At 32.1% G+C, this 21,077-nt stretch overlaps 1 long non-coding RNA gene and 1 other non-coding gene across 4 annotated transcripts; one reads left to right on the forward strand and one right to left on the reverse strand.

The window, feature by feature from the left end:
- The first annotated feature begins 1,818 nt into the window (after positions 1-1,818).
- Positions 1,819-1,925, forward strand: LOC121214122 (small nucleolar RNA R71). Its single transcript, XR_005909709.1, has one exon. It is a non-coding gene; the product is annotated as a small nucleolar RNA R71 (small nucleolar RNA).
- A 2,047-nt stretch (positions 1,926-3,972) lies between these two features.
- On the reverse strand, positions 3,973-6,450 carry LOC121213662 (uncharacterized). Of its 3 annotated transcripts, none has more exons than XR_005909040.1 (5): positions 6,213-6,450; positions 6,039-6,089; positions 5,743-5,955; positions 5,528-5,599; positions 3,973-4,528 (listed from the first exon to the last, which is right to left on the reverse strand). It is a non-coding gene; the product is annotated as an uncharacterized lncRNA (long non-coding RNA). The 3 variants fall into 3 exon arrangements; XR_005909038.1 differs by having other exon boundaries at positions 5,729-5,955; positions 6,213-6,449; XR_005909039.1 differs by lacking the exon at positions 3,973-4,528 and having other exon boundaries at positions 5,355-5,599; positions 5,729-5,955; positions 6,213-6,446.
- Between the last annotated feature and the right edge of the window lie 14,627 nt (positions 6,451-21,077).

Genomic DNA, 21,077 nt, shown 5'->3' on the forward strand with positions numbered 1-21,077 from the left:
CTTCAGGCCATGTAATAATCGAATTTGGAAAAAGTTAAGTCCCAGGCCGTGCGGGTCAAAAACATTTTTTTAAAAGTAAAATTAATTAATTTTAAATTAGCATGCAATAAATTAAAATAATTAACAAGAGTTAAACACTCAGGTTACCTCTCAAGAAGTGCTTATTTAAAGTCTAAGCTTGACTTTACCTTTTATGTGCATGGTTAGGGTGGTTCTCAGAGCTAAAGCTCCTCTTTCTCGTTATCAATTTTTATACCAATATAAGGTTTGAGTCAAGTTCTGTTTACCTTAAATATGTTGAACTCAGAATGAGTTACCTTGACTGTACTGTATGGGAAGACATTCAGTATCGTAATGGGTTCAATCTGTTTGACTCAAGCTCCAAAGGGGAAATTCATGGATTTGTTTTGTTAAGTAGTACTTTATCCCCAACTTTTAATTGGTTCATTCTCATCACTTACACATAACACAACAAAGTCAACGAGGAATATGAATTTATCGATTTTCACAAGCACATCCTCAATAACACCCCTTGGATATTTGATGGTTTTATCCGTTAATTGAATACTCATCCTAATGTGTTTGGGTTTCCCAAGACCTAGTTTTTTTAAACATTTTGTAGGGCATGACATTAATACTGGCCCCTAAGTCAGCCAAAGCATTATTAATATATAAACTACTAATGAGACAAGGAATAGTAAAACTCCCTGGATCTTTTAGTTTGTTGGTAGTTTATTTTAGAGAATGGCCGAGCAAACTGCATTGAGCTCTACAGTTGACGAGTCATCAAACTTCATTTTGTTTGCTAATATCTCCTTTAAAAATTTGACATAATTTGGCATCTACAAAAGAGCTTCAACAAACGATAAGTTAATATGTAATTTTTAGGAGCTTAAGAAACTTACCATATTGTTCGTTCGTGTGGTCTCTCTTCGCACACTAGGCTATGGCACTCGAGGTTTGTATTATTTGACAACCGACTTTTGCTCTTTCTTAAATTCCTCAACCTCATCATTGTTCACCGTAGTTTCTTGCATATGTTCTTGTTCAGATTCACCTAATCCTTCCACGTCTCGAACAATAGTTGTGTGAAGTTGCTCCTTTAGGTTAGTTTCAATATTACTAGGTAAGCTACCTTGTGGTCGTTCCGAAATTAGTTTAGCGAGTTATCCGATTTGTTTTTCGAGCCTTTGAATTGATACTTGTTGATTTTTCAGTGTTGCTTCAATGTTTTAAGAACGAGTTTCTAACACTGAGATAAAATTTCTCAACATATCCTCAAGGTTCGGCTTCTTCTCTTGCTGATAAGGTTACTGGAGGCCCGGAGGGGGTTGTGTTTGTTGATTTCCTTGACCACCTCAAGAAAAATTGGAATGGTTCCTCTAACCTGCATTATAGTTATTACTGTAAGAGTTATTTTGAGGTCTAGAATTATTACCCATATAATTAACTTACTCATTCTCTATGTTAGGTCCGAAGGGTAAATATTTTGGATTATTCATTCCACTTCCATTTGTATCGCAGTGTATCACCGGATTTATCTACATGGAAAAGTATAAACCATCAATTTTCTTATTCAGTGCTTCTACTTGGCTTGCCAACATAGTAATCGCATCAATATTAAAAACACCAACTACTTTCATCAGTTTCGTCCTCATGACTTACCACTAATAATTATTCAGTGTCATCTCTTCAATAAGCTCATAAGCTACCTCGGGTGTTTTATTGTTCAGTGTTCCACCAGTTGCTGCATCAACTAACCACCTTGTTGAGGGATTCAAACCATTGTAAAATGTTTGAACTTGTAACCATAAAGGTAGCCCATGGTGAGGGAACCGTCTTAATAAATCCTTGTATCTCTCTCATGCATTATATAAAGTCTCTAAATCGATTTGAACAAAACAAGAGATGTCATTCCTCAACTTGACTGTTTTAGCCAATGGGAAGTACTTCAAAAGAAATTTCTCGGTCATTTGAGCCCATGTAGTAATGGAACCTCGTGGTAAAGAGCTTAACCACTATTTTGCCTTGTTCCTCAACGAGAAAGGGAACAATCATAAGCGAATGGCATCATCAGTGGCCCCATTAATCTTGAAAGTGTCTCAAATCTTTAAGAAATTGGCCAAATGAGTATTTGAGTCTTCATCATACAAACCATAGAACTGAACATAGTGTTGTACCATCTGAATAGTGTTCGACTTCAATTCAAAATCATTTGCAGCAATGGTAGGTCTCATAATACTCGATTCAGCCCCAGTTAGTGTGGGCTTGGCATAATCATATATAGTATGAGGAGCAGGACGCTCAATTACTCGTTGATTATTTTGATTATTAGCCATTTCCACAATAGTATTGTTGTCCCCTTGTTCGTCTATTATATTTTGTTGACTCTGTCTTGCTTCTCTAATCTCTCTACGATTTTTGCGAGCAATACTTTCAATTTCACTGTAAAAAAGTAATGGTCCCGACGAGTTTCTTCTAGTCATAAGCCAAAAGAACATGCCAGAAGCAAACAAAAGAAAAATTAAAATGTAAAAATTAAATTAAAACAAAAATATAAAATAAAATAAAATAAAAATGGCTCAATTAATAAAAATTAAGTGTTTTTAATATTTTAGTCCTTAGCAACGGCGCCAAAAACTTGATGTGTGTCACGTGACTAACTAAAAATACGACGAAGGCAAGTGCACCTATCGATAAATATTGTAGCTACAATGAGTAAAGATATCATATTCACAAGGATTAAAAGTGTTAGTAATTACCATTTTCCTATTATTTAGCTGACAAATTGGAGTGATTGTTTTAAACTAAGATTTACTAAATTAATCTAATTATTTAGCCGACAAATTGGAGTGATTATTTTAAACTAAGATTTACTAAATTAATCTAACTAAAGAACTCAACAGAGAATGAATTAAGAAAATAATCGAATAATAACCAATGAGAGAAACAATACCTAGGAAAAAATCCACCTAGACTTCAACTATTATTATGAATATGAATTAAACAATTTATTCATTTGGTATATTGATTCGTAGAAATCCCTAAATTATGCTAATATCTCTTTCTAGAGTAAGGGCAACTAACTCTAGGTTGATTAACTAAAATTTCTTTCTAATTAAAACCCTTATTGTCGCATTAACTTGATCTATGAATTTTCTTATTAGATTTGACTCTAATTTGGTAGATTTATGTCGTCCTATTTCTAGGATTGTATGCAACTCCACTCAATTATGCTAGATTTACTCTTAAAAAGTGACATTTGCTCCTCTAATTATGTACATTAAACATGAATTAATATCCCAGAAATATTAAAACAAGAGATAAGTGCACATAACTGAAAAAAAGAATAAAGTATTTATCACGTAAAACAGAAATTAAATAATAGAATTCATCATAGGGCTCATCCTCCCTAGGTATCTAGAGAATTAGTTCATAATTATGAATAAAAACATTTCAAAGTAAGAATAACCACAAGAAATAAAGAAACTCAAAAAAGCTTCAAAAGAAATTAAAAGGAGGTCTTTAATCTTGTTGGAAATTCGTTTCAGAGTTGGCTCCAATGGTGTTCTTCGAGTTGTTTTCTTCGATATTCTCTGATGGCTCCTATTAGTCTTTTTCTATTTGGTATTTATAGACTTTAGAATGCCCAGAAAGCCTAAAATTTATGTTTTTCTGCGTGTTTGGGATGCAATTCATGAAATCGACACGGTTTGGCACATGGCAATATGTCCAACCCGTGTGGCTCACACGGCCGTGTGTCCAGCTTGTGTGGGAAGGCCCAGGCCGTGTGGCTCCTAAAATCAGCTCTATTTGTTCGATTTTCACTTTTTTTTCACTTTTTTTGCTCCCAAATGATCTCCTAAGTATAGAAACATGAATTCAAAGGATTAAGAGAATAAAATTCACTAATTTGCATAAATAATCATCCATAAACGCATTGATAATAGAATTAAAATATATTACTTTTATCACTTATAACAAATGAATTTAAATTGTTAGTAGTTGCTCCAGCAATGACTGTGACACATTGTACCTTGGACTCGATGATCAAGTCAGGTATCGCGGTGTTACATGTTTCGCACCTTAAGGTCATTGAACTCACGTTTTGGCTCAGTTTAAGTTTTGTTTAGGATGGTAACTTCCCCTGGGATTCCAATCTACCCTTTGAAATGGCAAGCTAACTCATTTGGTTCTCTAGTTTCTTCATACTTGCCCTTCTTTCCTGTTGGAATTCAAGAGTGTTGGTGGAAAGGACTTTTACAAGGTCATCTAAAAACATACCTGAATATTGTGGTTGTTACATGAATGGACTAGACTGATAATGTGGATTGAACTAGGGTCTTATTCTATAGCCTAAATTGAGGTGATCTCTCCACCCAAGATTGTATGTGCCGAAGAATGAGTCGTATCTTCTTTAAACTGGTCCAGGAAAACTTCCATCGGTGCTAAATTGTTATAGGACATGCATTTGTCTTATGATTGGGTGTAGCACAAATATCACATACTGTTCCCAACATAGTAGTTCCTGCATCAATACAACGAACAATATTAATAATATCATTAAGTTTAGTTCCTAAGGAATATACATTTACCTCATGTACTCTCATTGGGTAATCAAGTATAATGATTGATAGTTCCTAGCCACAGCTGAACTCATTGAATTGTTCACATTTCACTATATCATATAGTAATGTACTGGCGCTCACTAACGTCACTATTTGTTTAGTGCAAACACTAGAAACCTATACCCATGGTAAAAATCGTAGATATAGGTATTATCAAATCAACTATAGTAGATAGTACCTATTCGACAATTGTTACGTTGGCGACGCTCAAACTGTCAGTATAAACTTTTAGACCTATTTCGACTGTCACATTTTTTGATGATAAAAGGGTGTTGTGATGTTAGAAGTGCCCACGGTTATTTTTTTCGTCAAAATAGCCCTTTTGACCATTGGTATAGGGTTTTCAAACCTATAAAGACATTTTTAACCACAATTTTTAAATAGTCACTAAATTATAGTTTGCTTGTAGTGGAAAGATGTTATTTATTTATTTATATATTTTTTATTTCTAATACTATATTTTCCTTCAAAATTTTACTTCAATTTATTTTACAAATTCAGTATATCCATTTCCTCTGTTCATGATAACTCTATAGATGCTGTTTTCCTCCAAATAATCAAATATGTATCACATTTTTTTAAATCTATTCTTTTAGTTAGATGGATTAAAACTTGGGTAAGTTACTTAATTATTAATTAAAGTATTTGGTATAAAAATTACAAAATAAATTATATTTATTTATGATTTATTTATAAAATATAATAAAATAATTTAATATATTTTAATTGATACATACTATAAAATTTATGAATTATAAAAAAAAATACATAATCTATTAAACGTACAAAATTTAAATAAACTTTAATGTGTAGTAGCCACAGTCGCATCACATGAAATAGACATGATAATAAATATCATCGAGACCCATCCAAAATATAGATAAATGATTTCTTCATACCACTTTCTATCACCGGAACTGCTGTCATTTGGAAGCCTTGATTTTACTGCTTCGCCATATTTCCATTCCATCCTACATATTCCAAACAAATGGAAAAAAAAAAAACCAACCATGAAAATGCATGGAATTAAGTGAAATATAAAATTAAGTATTTTTCTTTTTCTAAAAAAAATATAAAGTGATCAAATATTGAGTTTGTACATTATAATGAGTACCAAGGGACATCTGGAAGCCACGGTTTGTGAGGGCGCGATGTTCTTGACACAAGGCGCAGCACTCACAGCAAAAATGAAGGCAGCAATCGTTGCAAGGCTTCTCTTCCAACATGTATTCATTCCTCAACCTGGAACGATAGAAGCAGGAGTTCAAGCAACCACACCCCGTGACTATTGCAATTAATGCGTACAATGTTCCAGTTGCTCCGCATGCTGCACCATTTTTTATATATTAACCACTCCCCCATAATGTCTCATATAACTTGCATCTTATTCAATAAAAAAAAAAAACTTACAGGTTGCTCCATGGTCGACGATCTCAGCAATTTGTCAAAAAGTGATGCAACCTATAAAAGAATTCGAAGTCAATAAAGTAACAACGATGAGAGTAGCTTTGAAACATCAGAAAAGCAGTCACAGAGTCCGGTCGAGTGTCGACCAAGGGCCCTTCTCTGCCGGTTGCATGTAACCTTGGGGAGGATATTGGTGCTTCTGTGAGGTAATGGGAACACCAAGTGCTAGACCTTGTTGCCCATAGTGTTGAGGTGCTGCCGAGTTTGGTTGGTTTGTCGAGTACATGGCAATACTCCCTGCAAAAATTAAAAATGTTTTAAGGCTCCAAGGGAAAACAATGGTTTCATGTATTAAACTAACGAGAAATAAAATAGAATAATCTTGGCTGAAAAATTAATTCTAAGTTTGACAAGTCAAGTCTATATATATTCCATGAAGGCTAAGTAACCAAAAGAACACATTTTCAACAGATTAATCGGTCTCATAATTAATTTTAGGTCGCGTTGAGATCATGTACAGTGGCCTGTTCTGTGCACCAAACCCAGAAACCTGATAATAACAGTTTCCTTTTGCTGAACTTAATAGGGTGACATTACCACTTTTAAAAGTATTTCTTAATTACTAAATTTTATGTATTATCTTATTAAAATATTATTGATATCATTTATCAATTCAAAAAATTATTTCTTTTAATAAAATAAAAAATATGTCCAAGGAACTCTTGTCATTTTATATCTTATATAAAATTTAAATAATACACATGATGAAAATTTGAATTTAATGTATAGTCTTCAATATTTTAATTAAAAACTTATTTGTGTTTTATATAAATTGATACATAATTGTTTGCCTCACATTATATTTTAATTACTTATGTTTGAAATGTTACGTTTTAGTCACTTATGTTATCGTTTTGTTACAAAGTGGTCACTTTACCATTAAACTCCATTACCTCCCTAACGGCAGTCCTACGTGGCAATCCAAATAAGTTTTAAATGCCAACTTGGATATCCAATTGCTGGGATAAAAATAAGTTTTTAATTAAATAAATTTAATTTGGACTATCACGTAAGATATCGAAGTTGGCATTTAAAACTCATTTGGACTGTCACGTAGGACCGCCGTTAGGGAGGTAACGGAGCTTAACGGTCGAGTGGCCACTTCGTAATAAAAAGATAATGTAAGTAATTAAAACGTAACATTTCAAATATAAATAACTAAAATATAATATGAAGAAAACAAAAATAAATATTTTTATAGTTTATCCTAATATTTTTTTTGAGGCAGCTCAAAAATCTAGTATATATATATATATATATTTTTTCCGTCAGCAAAATTATTATTACTAGTGTACATCCCGCACTTTCGTGTACACGGGATATATATCTTTTAATAATGAGTTGAAAGTTTTAGCAAGTGATAAAAGTATTTTAAATAATACATATATTACAAAATATTAAAAAAAATCATCTACAAAATAATTAAGGTTTAAATTTAAAATTTAGTTGTTATACTTTAATTTTAATTATATTCTTTTTATTTAAAAATTTTAGTTTTTTCGTCTAATTCTATTATTAAATTAAAGATATTAAAGGTAAAATTTATTTTTTAATCCTCATCATTTCCAGCTTTTGTCAATGTGTCCTTATCTTGTAAGTACATAAAAATTTCAAAAATGATTTTTTTTCATATTTAAAAAATAAAAAATATAAATTTTTTAAAAATAAAATTATAAAAAATAAACTCTTTAAAATTCAAAAAATAAAAAAATATTTAAAAGTTTAAAAAAAATTCAATTCAAAATTATCTAAACTGAAATGAATTGGTTCAAGCAAGAATCAACTAGGGGTATGATCATTCTAGTGAGAGGTAAAAATTGATTGCCCCACAAATTGATAAATTGATTGAACTAGAATAAAAAAAAATTAGTTGAATTGACAGTTAAATGGATCTATATAATTTTTTTAAAAATTTCTATTTTAAAATTTTTAATAATTTATTTGCTTTGAGTTGGTTAGATCAATTGTCCTGGAAACTAATTGGTCAGACTAGTTCAAAATCAATTCAACTTCTAGTTTAATCACTTTTTTAGCTCGATTCAGTTATTTCATATTGATTCACAGGTCAACCAGTTCTTTACCTCTCACCAAACCCATACTCTAGTCGATTCTCAACCTAACTGTCCAATTGAGTTTAAATAACATTGGATTTTGAGTTTTTTATATTTTAAAATGAATTTTATTTTATGAATTTTAAAGAGTTCTTATATATTTCATAATTTTTTAAAAAGATATATAAATTTTTAAAAAATTAAAGTTTCTTATTTAAAATATAAAAGAAATTAAAATTTAAAATATTTGTTATGTAGTTTAAAAAATATGGATGAAAAAAATTATAAAACTGTAAAAGTTAAAAAGGTTAAATTTTTAGCTTTCACATCATAAACTTTAATGATAAAAAGAAAGTACATATCTCAAAATTAAAATATAAATTTTAAATTTTAAAAATAGAAAAATAAAAAAAAGTGTGCAAAAAAGTTGTAAAATAGAAATTGAAACAAAAAAAAAAAATTGATGGATGTAGCATTGAGTGTGGATCTTTTTGATTAGAGTTTGGTAAAAGGGGATGAGAAATGAACTGCACAACTTAATTCATATTAGTGCATACAACTTATCTTACATTATAATGCTTAGAACTTGAATGCAATCAACAACTATGGTTTTCATATCCGAATCTACAAACTTGAGCATTCCAAACCAAGCAACGGCAGTTCACTAGTATTATAATTGGTATCTTATCTATCAAAATAGTTTAATTTTGTGACATATTTTAAAACATTTCATTTATTAATATTTTTGTTGTGAAATATGTTGAATATTTTGTTAATTTCTAGAATATGCATGCATGGTTCGAAATTAGTTTGTTATATATTTATAGTCGGGGACATAGTAGAAAATATTATTAAATTAAATTTGCCAAAAAGTAATAATTGTAACATCTAGGCATTAGGAGTAAAAGATATAATATAGAATTGATTATTGCTTGAGGATGTTTCAGTTACTTTTCAAGGACTTGGTTCTTTTTTGTTTTCATCCATTTGCTAGCTTCTCTTTTTTTTTTTTTATGGATGCACGTTTTGGTTTTTTCCATAAGAAATGTGTTTGTTGGCAGTCACGCATGAGCTCCGGACCCCCTAAAATGTAAAATTATTATTTAAGTCTTTAAATTTTTTAAAAATTTTAAATTAGTAATGGTAAATTTGTACTTTGGCCCCCTAAAATTATAAAAATTTGATTTAATCTTTTAAAAATTATAAAGATATAGACTATAAAAAATTAAAATTTCATTCGGTCCCCCCTAAAAGATTGTTCTGGCTTCGCCTCTGTTTGTTGGTATCACAAGGTTTGCCATTGTATTGCGTGGGGTGTTCTTCTTGGTGATGGTTTTTGTCTCATTGTTTGAGCTTCATCGCAGGTGGTGGTTGGCGATTTAAATGATTCATTGTGCCTAGTCGCTTTCCATCTATGCTATGATTTTACTGAGGATCTAAAATTGTTATGGTAGGAGATTAAATTGAAAGTTTTTAGGAGAGTATTTAATAAAATTGTTTTATTTTTATTAAGTAAAGAATTAAATTTAAATAGAAAATATGACTCACAACATAATTGAGAAAAATTTCCTTATTCTAGTAAAGTATTAAAAGATCAATAAAATATTCTTAAAAATTTTTATTCTAAGATTTATGTACCTAATAACTTAAAAAATGTCCCAAAAATAAATGGGCTTCAACACTTATTTCAACACCCTCCCTCAAGTTGGTGCATATATATCAATCTTGCCCAACTTGCTTCCAAGAAAATCAAAACTTGTCTTAGAGAGCCTTTGGTGAGTATGTCAACAATTTGTTGTTTTGAAGGAACAAACAACTTGCACAATTAGCCTTCTTCAATCTTCTCCTTCATAAAGTGTCTATCAATCTTAACATATTTAGTTCTGTCATACAGGACTAGGTTGTGAGCAATGTTAATGACAACTTTGCTATCATAGTACAACTTCATTGGTGAAGTTATTGGTTTCTTCAGCTCTTCCATAATTCTTTTTAACCACATCATTTCATAAATTCCTTGAGCCATTGATCTAAACTCAACCTCTGCACTACTTCCTGCTACAACACTTTGTTTTTCGCTTCGTCAAGTCACAAGGTTTCCCCAAACAAATGTACAGTACCCTGATGTAGATCTTCTATCTGTTACTGAGCCTGCCCAATCTGCATCTGTATAGGCTTCAATTCCTCTTTGTTTGGATTTCTTGAAGAATAAGCCCTTACTAGGTGAACTCTTCAAGTATCTCAGAATTCGAAACACTGCTTCTTCATGTTCCTCCATTGAGGAGTGCATAAGTTGACTCACTAAGCTTATTGCAAAAGGTATGTCTGGCCTTGTATCTGATAATTAGATTAACTTACCAACTAATCTCTACTACTTCCCTTTATCAACTGATCTTCTTTCTTTATTTTTGAATTTTACATTTGGATAAATTGGTATGTTAGCTGGGAGACAATCACTCATCCGAGTCTCCTTTAAAAAATCAATCACATTTTTTTAAGAGACCATAAGACCCTTCTTTGATCAAGCAACTTCCATTCCAAGGAAGTATTTTAAAAGACCCAAGTCTTTGATCTCAAACTCCAATGTTAGATGCTCCTCAAAACGCCTTATTTCATCCACATAATTTCCTTTAAGAATGATATCATCGACATAAACTATAATAGCTATTATTCTACCTTTTGTGAGTGTTGGTAGAACATTGTGTGATCAACTTACTCTTGTGAGTAACCTTATTTTTTAACAACTTAAGTGAACCGTTCGAACCAAGCTCGAAGAGACTGCTTTAGACCATACAAAGATTTCTTGAGCTTACATACTTGAGTTCCAAATTTTTTTTCAAAACCTAGAGGAGGATCCATGTAAACTTCTTCTTCAAGTTTCCCATTTAGGAAAGCATTCTTCACATCTAGTTGTTGTAAAGACCAATCATGATTCAAAACAATGGATAAAAGAACTTTAACATAATTTAACTTAGCTACTAGAGCAAATGTTTTTTTTCCCACAGGTAATTCCACTATTTCCTATGTATTTATTTTTTCAAGAGCACACATCTCCTTTAAAACAACTTCCTTCCATTTAGGAACCTATAAAGCATCTTTCACATTTTTTGGTATTTCCACAATATCGAGACATGAAAGAAAGTCTGAGAATGATGAATACAATACATTAACAGACACAAATTTAGACATGGGATATTTGACAATATTTCTAACACCTTTTCTTTTAGCAATTGGAATATCTAAATTAAAAAATTCATTGATCAAATTATGAGTTTTATCTGGACTGTTGACAAGATCCTGTGGGTTGGATTCTTGGTGATGAGTCTGGTGGATTCCACTTTCTTGATTTCGGTTTCTTCTTGAGTAAACCAACAACTCATTTGCTTGTTCTATGTTTTCATTATCTAACTTTATACATTCATACTCATTTTTTATTAACAATATTAACATCATTCAAAACTTTTTTATTAACAACATTAACATCATTAATTTCTGTGTTGATCATAAATTCGCTTTCCCCATTATTAGAATCCCTATGTTGTATATTCCTAGTCTTTTCTTGATCAATTATTAAATCTTCCTTGTTATAATTCCCTCCCTAAATATTAGAATCAAAGTAAGATTGTGTTTCAACAAATGTGACATCCATGGTAACAGTAATCTTCTTATCAAATGGATCATAACATTTGTAACCATTTTTATTAGAAGCATATCCGACAAAGACGCATTTTTTTTGCTCTAGGATCGAATTTACCCTGGTTGTGAAGATGAACAAAAACACTACACCCCAAAAACTTGGAGGGGTAAATTTGTGATCAATTTAGAGTTAAGAAAGATATTTTTAAAAAGATTGAAAGGAGTTCTATAGTTTAGAGTCTTACTAGGCATTTTATTAATAAGATATGTAGTCATTAACAATGCCTCTCCCTAAGGATAACGTGGTACCTGCCTAGTGAATATCAAGACTTTAGTTACTTTCAAAAGATGGTGTTTTTTCTTTTTGCAATCTCATTTTGTTGTGGTACTGTGTATTTGTACAAGAACTTTAGTGGATTATTCCATGTTTGGTTAAGAAAATGCCTAATTGGTCACAAAAAAATTCCCCACCACTGTCACTCCGAAATATTTTTATTTCCACACCAAATTGTGTTTTCACCATAGCATAAAAATATTTAAACACATTTTTAACTTTAGACTTATCTTTTAATAAAAACACCCAACAAATGCAAGTATGATCATTAATAAATGTGATAAACCAATATTTTTTTGAAAAATTTGAGACTCTTGAAGGTCCCCAAACATCACTATGAATTAATGAAAAAGGTTTGGAAACTTTATATTTTGAGGTGGAAAGAATAACTGATGATGTTTAGCTAATTCACAAAATTCATAGTGATATGAAGGACTTTTATTCTTAAATAGATCAGGTAACAAATGTCTTAAATAGTAAAAGTTAGGGTGTCCAAGCCTATAATGCCAAATTATAACCTTATCAAAACTAGAAACAAAGTCCAAACATATAGTAGTTGCTGGTCGATTTAGATGGTCGTCCTCAAGAAAGTAAATTCCACCAGATTCTTTAACATTGCTAATTATCCTCCCCGAGACCATGTCCTGAAATTTACACATAGAGGAGTCAAATATAACATGACAATTTTAGGACTGGGATAATTTTGATGTATCATGTGACTAACTAAAAATACGATGAAGGCATGTGCACCTCTCGATAAATAGTATAGCTATAGCGAGTAGAGATATCGTATCAACAAGATCTAAAAGTATTAGTAATTAACGTTTTCCTATTAATTAGTCAACAAATTGGAGTGAGTGGTTTTAAACTAAAATTACTAAATTAATCTAACTAAGAACTCAACACAGAATAAATCAAGAAAATAATTGAATAATAACCAATGAGAGAGACAATACATAGGAAAGAATCCACCTAGAATTTATCTATTATTATGAATCTGAATTAAATAATTTATTCACTTGGTATCTTAATCCATAGAAATTCCTAAATTATGCTAATATCTCTTTCGTGAGTAAGAGCAGCTGACTCTAGGTTGATTAATTAAAATATTTTTCTAATTAAAACCCCTATTGTTGCATTAACTTGATTTATGGATTCCCCTATTAAATTTGACTATAATTCGGTAGATTTATATCATCCTATTTCTAGGATTGCATGCAACTCCACTCAATTATGGTAGTTTTACTATTAAACAGAGACTTTTCCTCCTCTAATTTGAGCACATTAAACATGAATTAATCTCCCAAAAATATTAAAACAAGAGATAAACACACATAACTGAGAATAAGAATCAAATATTTATCGCGTAAAATAGAAATCAAATAATAGAATTCATCATAGGTTTCATCTTCCTTAGGTATCTAGGGAATTAGTTCATCATTCTGAATAAAAACATCTCAAAATCAGAATAACCACAAGAAATAAAAAAAACTCATAAAAACTTTAAGAGAAATTAAAAGAGGTCTTCAATCTTGATGGGAATCTACTTTAAAGTTGGCTCCAATGGTGTTCTTCGAGTTGTTTTCTTCAATATTCTCTGATGGCTCCATTCTCTCTTCTTCTATTTGATATTTATAGACTTTAGAATGATTAGAAAGCCTAAAAATTGCGTTTTTCGCATGTTTGGGAAGTAAGTTGTGAAATCGACATGGTCTGGCACATGGCCGTATGTCTATCTCATGTGGCTTACACGACTGTGTGTCCAGCCCGTATGGCTCTTGAAATCTGCTTTCTTTGTCCGATTTTCGCTCCTTTTGCTCCCAAATGCTCACCTAAGTATAGAAACATGAATTCAAAGGATTAGGAGCATAAAATTCACCAATTTGTATAATTAATCATCCAAAAACGCATTAAGAACGAGATTAATATATGTTACTTTTATGACTTATCAAAATATCCCCACACTTAAGCGTTTGCTTGTCCTAAAGCAAAATCCTCAACTCACGATAAAGTTTATCTTTCTCAACTTGTAATTCTCATCTATAATGTCTCAAAATAATTTGCAAATAATCATGCATTGGCAATTCAACTAAAAGGGCACTAAAGATTCAAAAAATCCAAGTCGAAATTTTTAAAGTACGAAAACATATGTGTCTCCCTTTATTTAAGTAATTACCTTTAATTCAAAATCAATAAGAATTGACATCCTCACTAAAGATTCACTCAAAGCACTCAAAGTGTTTAAGGTTCAATAAATATGAACTCAATAGTCGACCAAGAAATGTCATTACCATAAGCTTGATTGAAATTTAAATTCCACCACTATAAAATGATATGACACACCAATCAAAACCAATCAAAAGGTATTTAAGAGGTTTTAATGGGGCATAGGTTAAGGGTGTGTAAAAAGGCCAGAAAAGTTGGTTATAATCGAGATCGAATTGATAAATTACCAAACTAGAAAAAAATAAACAAATGTTGAATAAAAAGAAAGTGCATCAATGAAAACTATTCAAGAACAAAAACGAGCTTATTCTCAAAATATAAATTTAAATGTTCAAGCTCAATCAACATTAAACTAATTAATAATCAAAATATTTTTTTTCTTTTTCAATTTTTTTTGTTTTAACAAGAATCAAGAAAGAAAATTAAGCAATTCAAACAAAGGAACATAGTTAAGCAACTAACCAAGTCAAATCTCGACAAAAAGGGAGTCAATAAAATGGGAAAAAGTCACAACGAAAAAATGGGCCATGGGTTAACATTAACAAGTTAATCAAGAAAAGTTAGGTTAGGCTCAACGGGATTCACTAAGGGTTAATTAAAAATGCAAGCTTTTTATTAGATAAGTGAGTTAAAACCTAAGTGCCTTTATCATCTTAGTATATCAAATCAAAGGTGTGGTATCGACATGCATAATCGAAGTAAGTTCTAGAATAACAAATCAAGTTGGCACACTCATAACCAATAATAGAATGGGTATGAAGAATGTATGCTCTACAGGCTCAAAATCTCACAAACAATCATGATTTTGATGTCAAACTTCCAAATTTAAAACTTCAAGATAATACTTCAATTCAAACCTAAAATTTTTAATTCTGAAAAATAACTTATCATGCTTGATTCTCTTATGTCTTAAAGTTTAAATCAACCAATGCACAAATATCTACAAATTAATCCAAAACAACATCAATAAAAGTCCCAAATAAAAAATAATTCACTCTAATGGAAATATGAGAATAATACTTAAACACAACAAATAATTCAAGGATTTTCTAATAATTATATAAATAACCTCTCCACACTTAAGATGTATATTGTCCTCAATGTACAAACAGATATAAACATAGAATAAGAAGAATATCATAATAAGGGAGAAAACTGAAACTGCCCTGAATATGGATGAAATTGCAAGAATAGTGAAAATCAGAATCGTAGGAAAATCTAAATGTAGTGCATGGTTTTGAGCAAAATATTAAGAAAATAAACACAAGTAATGAAGAAGATTAAGAGGTTACAAATTCAATTATAAACAACCATAAAAATAAAAACATAGTTCGAAAGAAAAATAAACTAAAAAAGTTTAAGAAATAAAAATAAAACTGTAACACCCCTAACTCGTTTCCGTCGCCAAATTAGGGTTACGGAGCATTACCGTACATCGAAAACATTTAAACTTAACTTTAATAAAAAATATAAACAATTCATAAACCAACCATATACATGCATATTGTCCCTAAGTCAAGCCCTCGAGGCCCTAAAAATACCTTAGAAACAAATCGAGACCAATTTGAAATCATTTGGAAAGTCTGGGAAAAATTCCAAAAAAATTTGGAAACAGGGATCACACAGCTGTGTGGCCAGGCCGTGTGTCTCACACGACTGAGACACATGCCCTTGTCTCAGGCTGTGAAACCTTTGAACTAGGGACACGTGGCCGTATTCTAGCCCGTGTCCTCACCCATGTAACTCTATTGAATAGGGTCACTGACTTGCATACAAAGGAACTCTCAAATGACACACGACAGTGTTGCCAGGCCGTGTGAGAGTCACACGCCTGTGTCTCAGGCCGTGTGGACCTAAATTTACCTAAAATCAAACCATTGGCAACATCTTTTCATGGATAAGCATTTGGATAATTTGTGCACATTTACAAGGCACCAAAACCCTACCTAAACATACATATGTTTATTTCATTTTAGGATCCTAATTCAACTAACCAATTTGTCATTCAAAGGACCACAAATGCATTCAATAACACTTACCTAAAAATGTCAATTTTACCACATTTCAATCATCAATATCTAGTTCAATACTTTCCAAAACATGTCATAACTTGACCATAATCATACCAATTCAAAACATACCATAGGAGCCATTTAAGACATGCATCATAAGATAGCCAAAATGACACAACCTAGCAAGGCATCAACCATGTTAACTTCCAAAACTTATACATGCCAATTCACCAACTAAACATTCAACAAAAATGCCATTACAATTCACCCTATACATGCCATTATAAACCTTGGCCAAATCATTCAAAAACTACCGATATAACTGCTGGATAGTGTGATATATCTCCGGCAAGCTTCCAACAAAATCGAGTTTCCAATAATCTATAAAACATAAGAAAGAAACTACGTAAGCAAATAATGCTTAATAAGCTCATGTAAACCAAACTTAACTTACCATTTCATTTGTATAGTATAAAGCATAATCATAAAAATCAACTATAACTACAAGCTTGGCATAAGCCTAAACAACATCATCAATCTACAAGTTAGTACACTTCTTTATATACATATATATGATATCATCCATAAAACATGTGTTCATCATGTGTAAACATAACATTTGCATTAATGTTCCATAATTTCATGATTCAATACAATTGCATATTTACCTTTTCATTCCCTTTTCTTGCCCGTTGAACCATCTAGAATTTCATCAGATACTCAGGAAAGCTCACATGAAGTGTGCTTTTATATATAACCATAACATTTCCTTTACATCATTGCTCACACAAGCTGTGAAATGAGCCTGCTCACACGACCTGTGAAGTATCCGAAAAAATGCTGGACCTCAGCCATCAGTAGGACATTTAAGACCAGCACCCGAAACATGAAATCCCTAATGACATGTTATTTGTATCCGACGAATTCTTAAGGTTTAGGATGTGGAAATTAAGTCAAGTTAATCCAAAGCTTTTGCTTTGCCTCGATCTAGGTCCGTACATGGTTTATCTTGATCTAAATAGACAATTTCAATCCATTTAGTACTTCTACTATTCAATTTAGTGCACATTTCATATTTATACAAAATTACTATTTTACCCCTAATATTTTAACTTTTCACAATTTAGTCATTAAGCTTATAACTTAAGACCTAACCATTTTAATCAAAATCCATATTAGTAAAAAATACAAGGGACCTTGAAAAAACTCATATTTACCATCGTTTCACAATAAAACCTTAGAATTTATACCTTTAACAAATTAGTCCCCAATTCTAAAATCCAACAAAAATCACTTAACAAAACTTGTTTATTTTTCAACAATGATTCATAATCCACCATTTAACATAAAAACCATTCAAGAAAATTCATGGCATACCCCTAAACCTTTAACAATTTTTCAAATTGACCCTCGAGCTAGCTAGATTAAGCTAAAATGATCCCAAAAACATAAAAACATTAAAAATAGGGCTTGAAAACTCACCATGTACTCAACCAATGCTTGACCGAATCCACTATTCTGATATCACAGAAAACGGGTTGTTACAAAAACAACTAAAAATAAAAATAAACATAAACATAAACATAAAAATTAAAAATAAAAATAAAACTAAAAAAGAAATAAGTATCTTTATTGTGAGAGTCGTCAGATCGTGAGGCACCGGCACTGAAGAAGATATGTAGAGGTAGTGACAGATCTATTGCAAAGCCGCATCAATACTGTCTAATTGTTCAAAACAATTCCACTTGAAATGAGTGTACCGCTCGGAAAGGTCCACGAAGGTAGCAGTAGAAGTAGTAGTACAATGATGAGGAGGTGGATGGCAAGGTGGATCGTCGTGGTGGTATGGGACATCATTAGTGAAGTGCTCATGCTCATTGTGAAGTTTAGAATGAAATAATCAATATCAAAGAGGATCCATGCCACGCAGTCACTTGATCATTCTCATGTGACTCATACTCGATAACCCCTGTAGGATTACTTGTCCAACTAGTGTTAAGGAGGAGGATTGCTCTAGAGTGTCGATGAGGCCGAAGTGTCGTGTGAGACGAGTCACGTAAAGGCCTAAGTAGATAGGACCCTTCCTACTACGTTCTGTCTGATGGTGACAAGCTAGGGCGATGAAGTAGGCAAGATCGAAGGTACGCATTTGGCAATGTTACATATGAAGTATGTGTCGAATGTACCGACTACTTCGGTGCTCTCCCTCCGAATGGTCAATGTGGGAGCAAATATGGCATGAATATAACGCAGAGCCAGAGGTAAGGATGTTGCCTTCGACCAACTTGAGTTATCGGGCGTCGAACTAACCGTAAGCTCTGTCCAGCACAGAGACGACGAATAATGGATGTACTGGTATAACGTGAGGAATCCTATGGCACTCATGAACTTCGCAGTATAGAGTCCTAAGGCAGCTCCGAAGTCGGGGATGCTAAGATGACATGTCGTACCACCTAGTCTGAACGTAATAGTGCCCGACTCATCATGGCTCGACATCACGTGTTGAAGGATGAATGTCAAACAAAGCTCTAAGGTCAGCTTCGAATAGGTGGGCTATATGATGGAAAAGAACCAGTCCCAAGGAGCTATAGCAATGATGGCTCGCACTCTATCAGCTAATTGAATCTCCTCCAAGGCAAATTAATCAATACACCGGCCTAATCCCAATGGCCATTGTCGGAGATGTTGATATAGGTCCTCTTGGAGACCTGTGAAAATCAGAGACATGGATGTCATGCATCTGCGCAAGGGACCGAGGAAGAAGTTGCCTAGAGTCTTCTACTTTTTTGAAGTGGGAACATCTACCTTAGATTTGCCTCTAGTGTTCGTCATGGTGTATCTTCAAGAAAATATGACCAAATAACAATTTCAATATTCAATGTAAAAGCATGAATCAGCATCATGAACCTAATAAAATCGAATATTGAATCAAACTAAAATTAAAATCACAAGATTGAACACTAATCGACAAAATAATTGAACTAATGCTGAAAGAAAAGTAAACAGTAATAACATAATAATAATAATAATAATAACATAAACAGACCTTACCAAAAGAAGAATAGAAGTAAAAATAAGATTAATAACAATAATAGAAATAATAAAGCTAAAGGTAGCAAGAATAATAAAAATAAAATAATAAAATTACTAAATATAATAAAAAATAAAATAAAAATAAAACTAAGCATAAAATAAATTAATTAATTAAAGAAAAGAAAAATATAGGGCAAATGGGGGGAAATCAACGATGGTGCGGTGATCGGAGTTTCGATCGGAGAGTGCATGTGGATGTGTTCGGTTGGTTGGCGCGAGTATGGACGACGATGGGGAAGGGCTAGTCGCGGGGGGGAGGATAAAAGCTGGGTGTAAGGCAGAATATTTGCCCAAGCTCGTAAACCAAAAATAAACCAGTAAAAAAAACAAATAAAAACCCAAAACCAAATCGGCCCAAATGGCCCAACACCAGAAAACCCAAATCAGAAACGGAAAACTCCTAGGGTTTCTAGAAGATCTAGGCGCCGCAGGCTCTGCCCTCGCACGAACCGCACCTTTGAGCCACTCCCCTCACGTGCGCCTCTATACCCTCTGCATCTGCCACGCACCCGCGCACCTCTGTACCCGTACCTGCAAATACACACACACAAGAGCAGCGAAGAAACAACCGAAAAGAACAAATAGCAGTAAAAAATAGGGGATTTTCAGTTTTTTATTTTTTCTGGTTATATAAAAGCCAAACATGCATATTGCATGGAGGTACACATACTGAAATAAAAAAAAAGAATTAAGAAAAAGAAAAAAATCAGACTTTGGAGGTGATTTCGAGTTTTTTTTTCCTTTTTTTCTCTGGTTGTTTTATTATTTTCCGATTCTTTTCTTCTTTTCTTTTTATCTATTGCTTGCAAAAGGGAAATGAAAGGAGGGTGAAAGATCTTACCTTTGTTGCGAAGCCGAATCCTCGTCCTCTTCGTCGTAATCAGAGATCGGGCGTGGGATTAGGGAGCCTTTGAGTGGCTTTGTCTGAAACGACGCAACTTCTAAGGGAAGGGGTTAAGTTTTTAGGGTTCATTTCTATTAAGGTTAAGCATTATAAGAACTGATATTGGTTTAAGGAGAGTTTTGAAAACGTCACTGTTTATGGCCCGCGTTAATGGCTTTGAAACACTGTCGTTTTAGTTTGGAACCCAATGACCCGACCTAAGCATGGCAAGATCCGCGCGTTTTGGTCTAGGAGGGAATATTTTGCCTTTGGTCCTCCTGATTTGTTTCATTGTTTTAATTTGGTTCTTTTATTTTCTGAATTTGCCCCGTTTGTTTTCAATTTTATTGTTTTAATCCCTTTAAAACGCGGTGTTTGAAAGTTTTGGATAATTTCCTGATTAACCCTCCAGGTTACGCGCATCTTGCAAGATTGTCCTCTATTTTAATTTATTTTTTGTTTTTTAATTCTGTTTTAGATTATAATTTAATCCTTTGTATTTTTTTACTAAGTAAATTTAACATGAGTTTTTTTATTACTATTTTTCGTTATTACTGTTATTTTATTATATATTACTATTATTTTAGTATTATAGATTGCTATCATATTTATTTATATCTTCATTTATTCTTCAAATGTATATATATTATTTTACTACATATTATTTTAAAATTACTTTTATATAGTTTTATTCCAAATTGTTTTATATAATAATTATTTTAAAATCATCCTATACTATTTACCTTAAAT

This window comes from Gossypium hirsutum, chromosome D01 (genome assembly GCF_007990345.1).
Source record: "Gossypium hirsutum isolate 1008001.06 chromosome D01, Gossypium_hirsutum_v2.1, whole genome shotgun sequence".
NCBI lineage: Eukaryota > Viridiplantae > Streptophyta > Magnoliopsida > Malvales > Malvaceae > Gossypium > Gossypium hirsutum.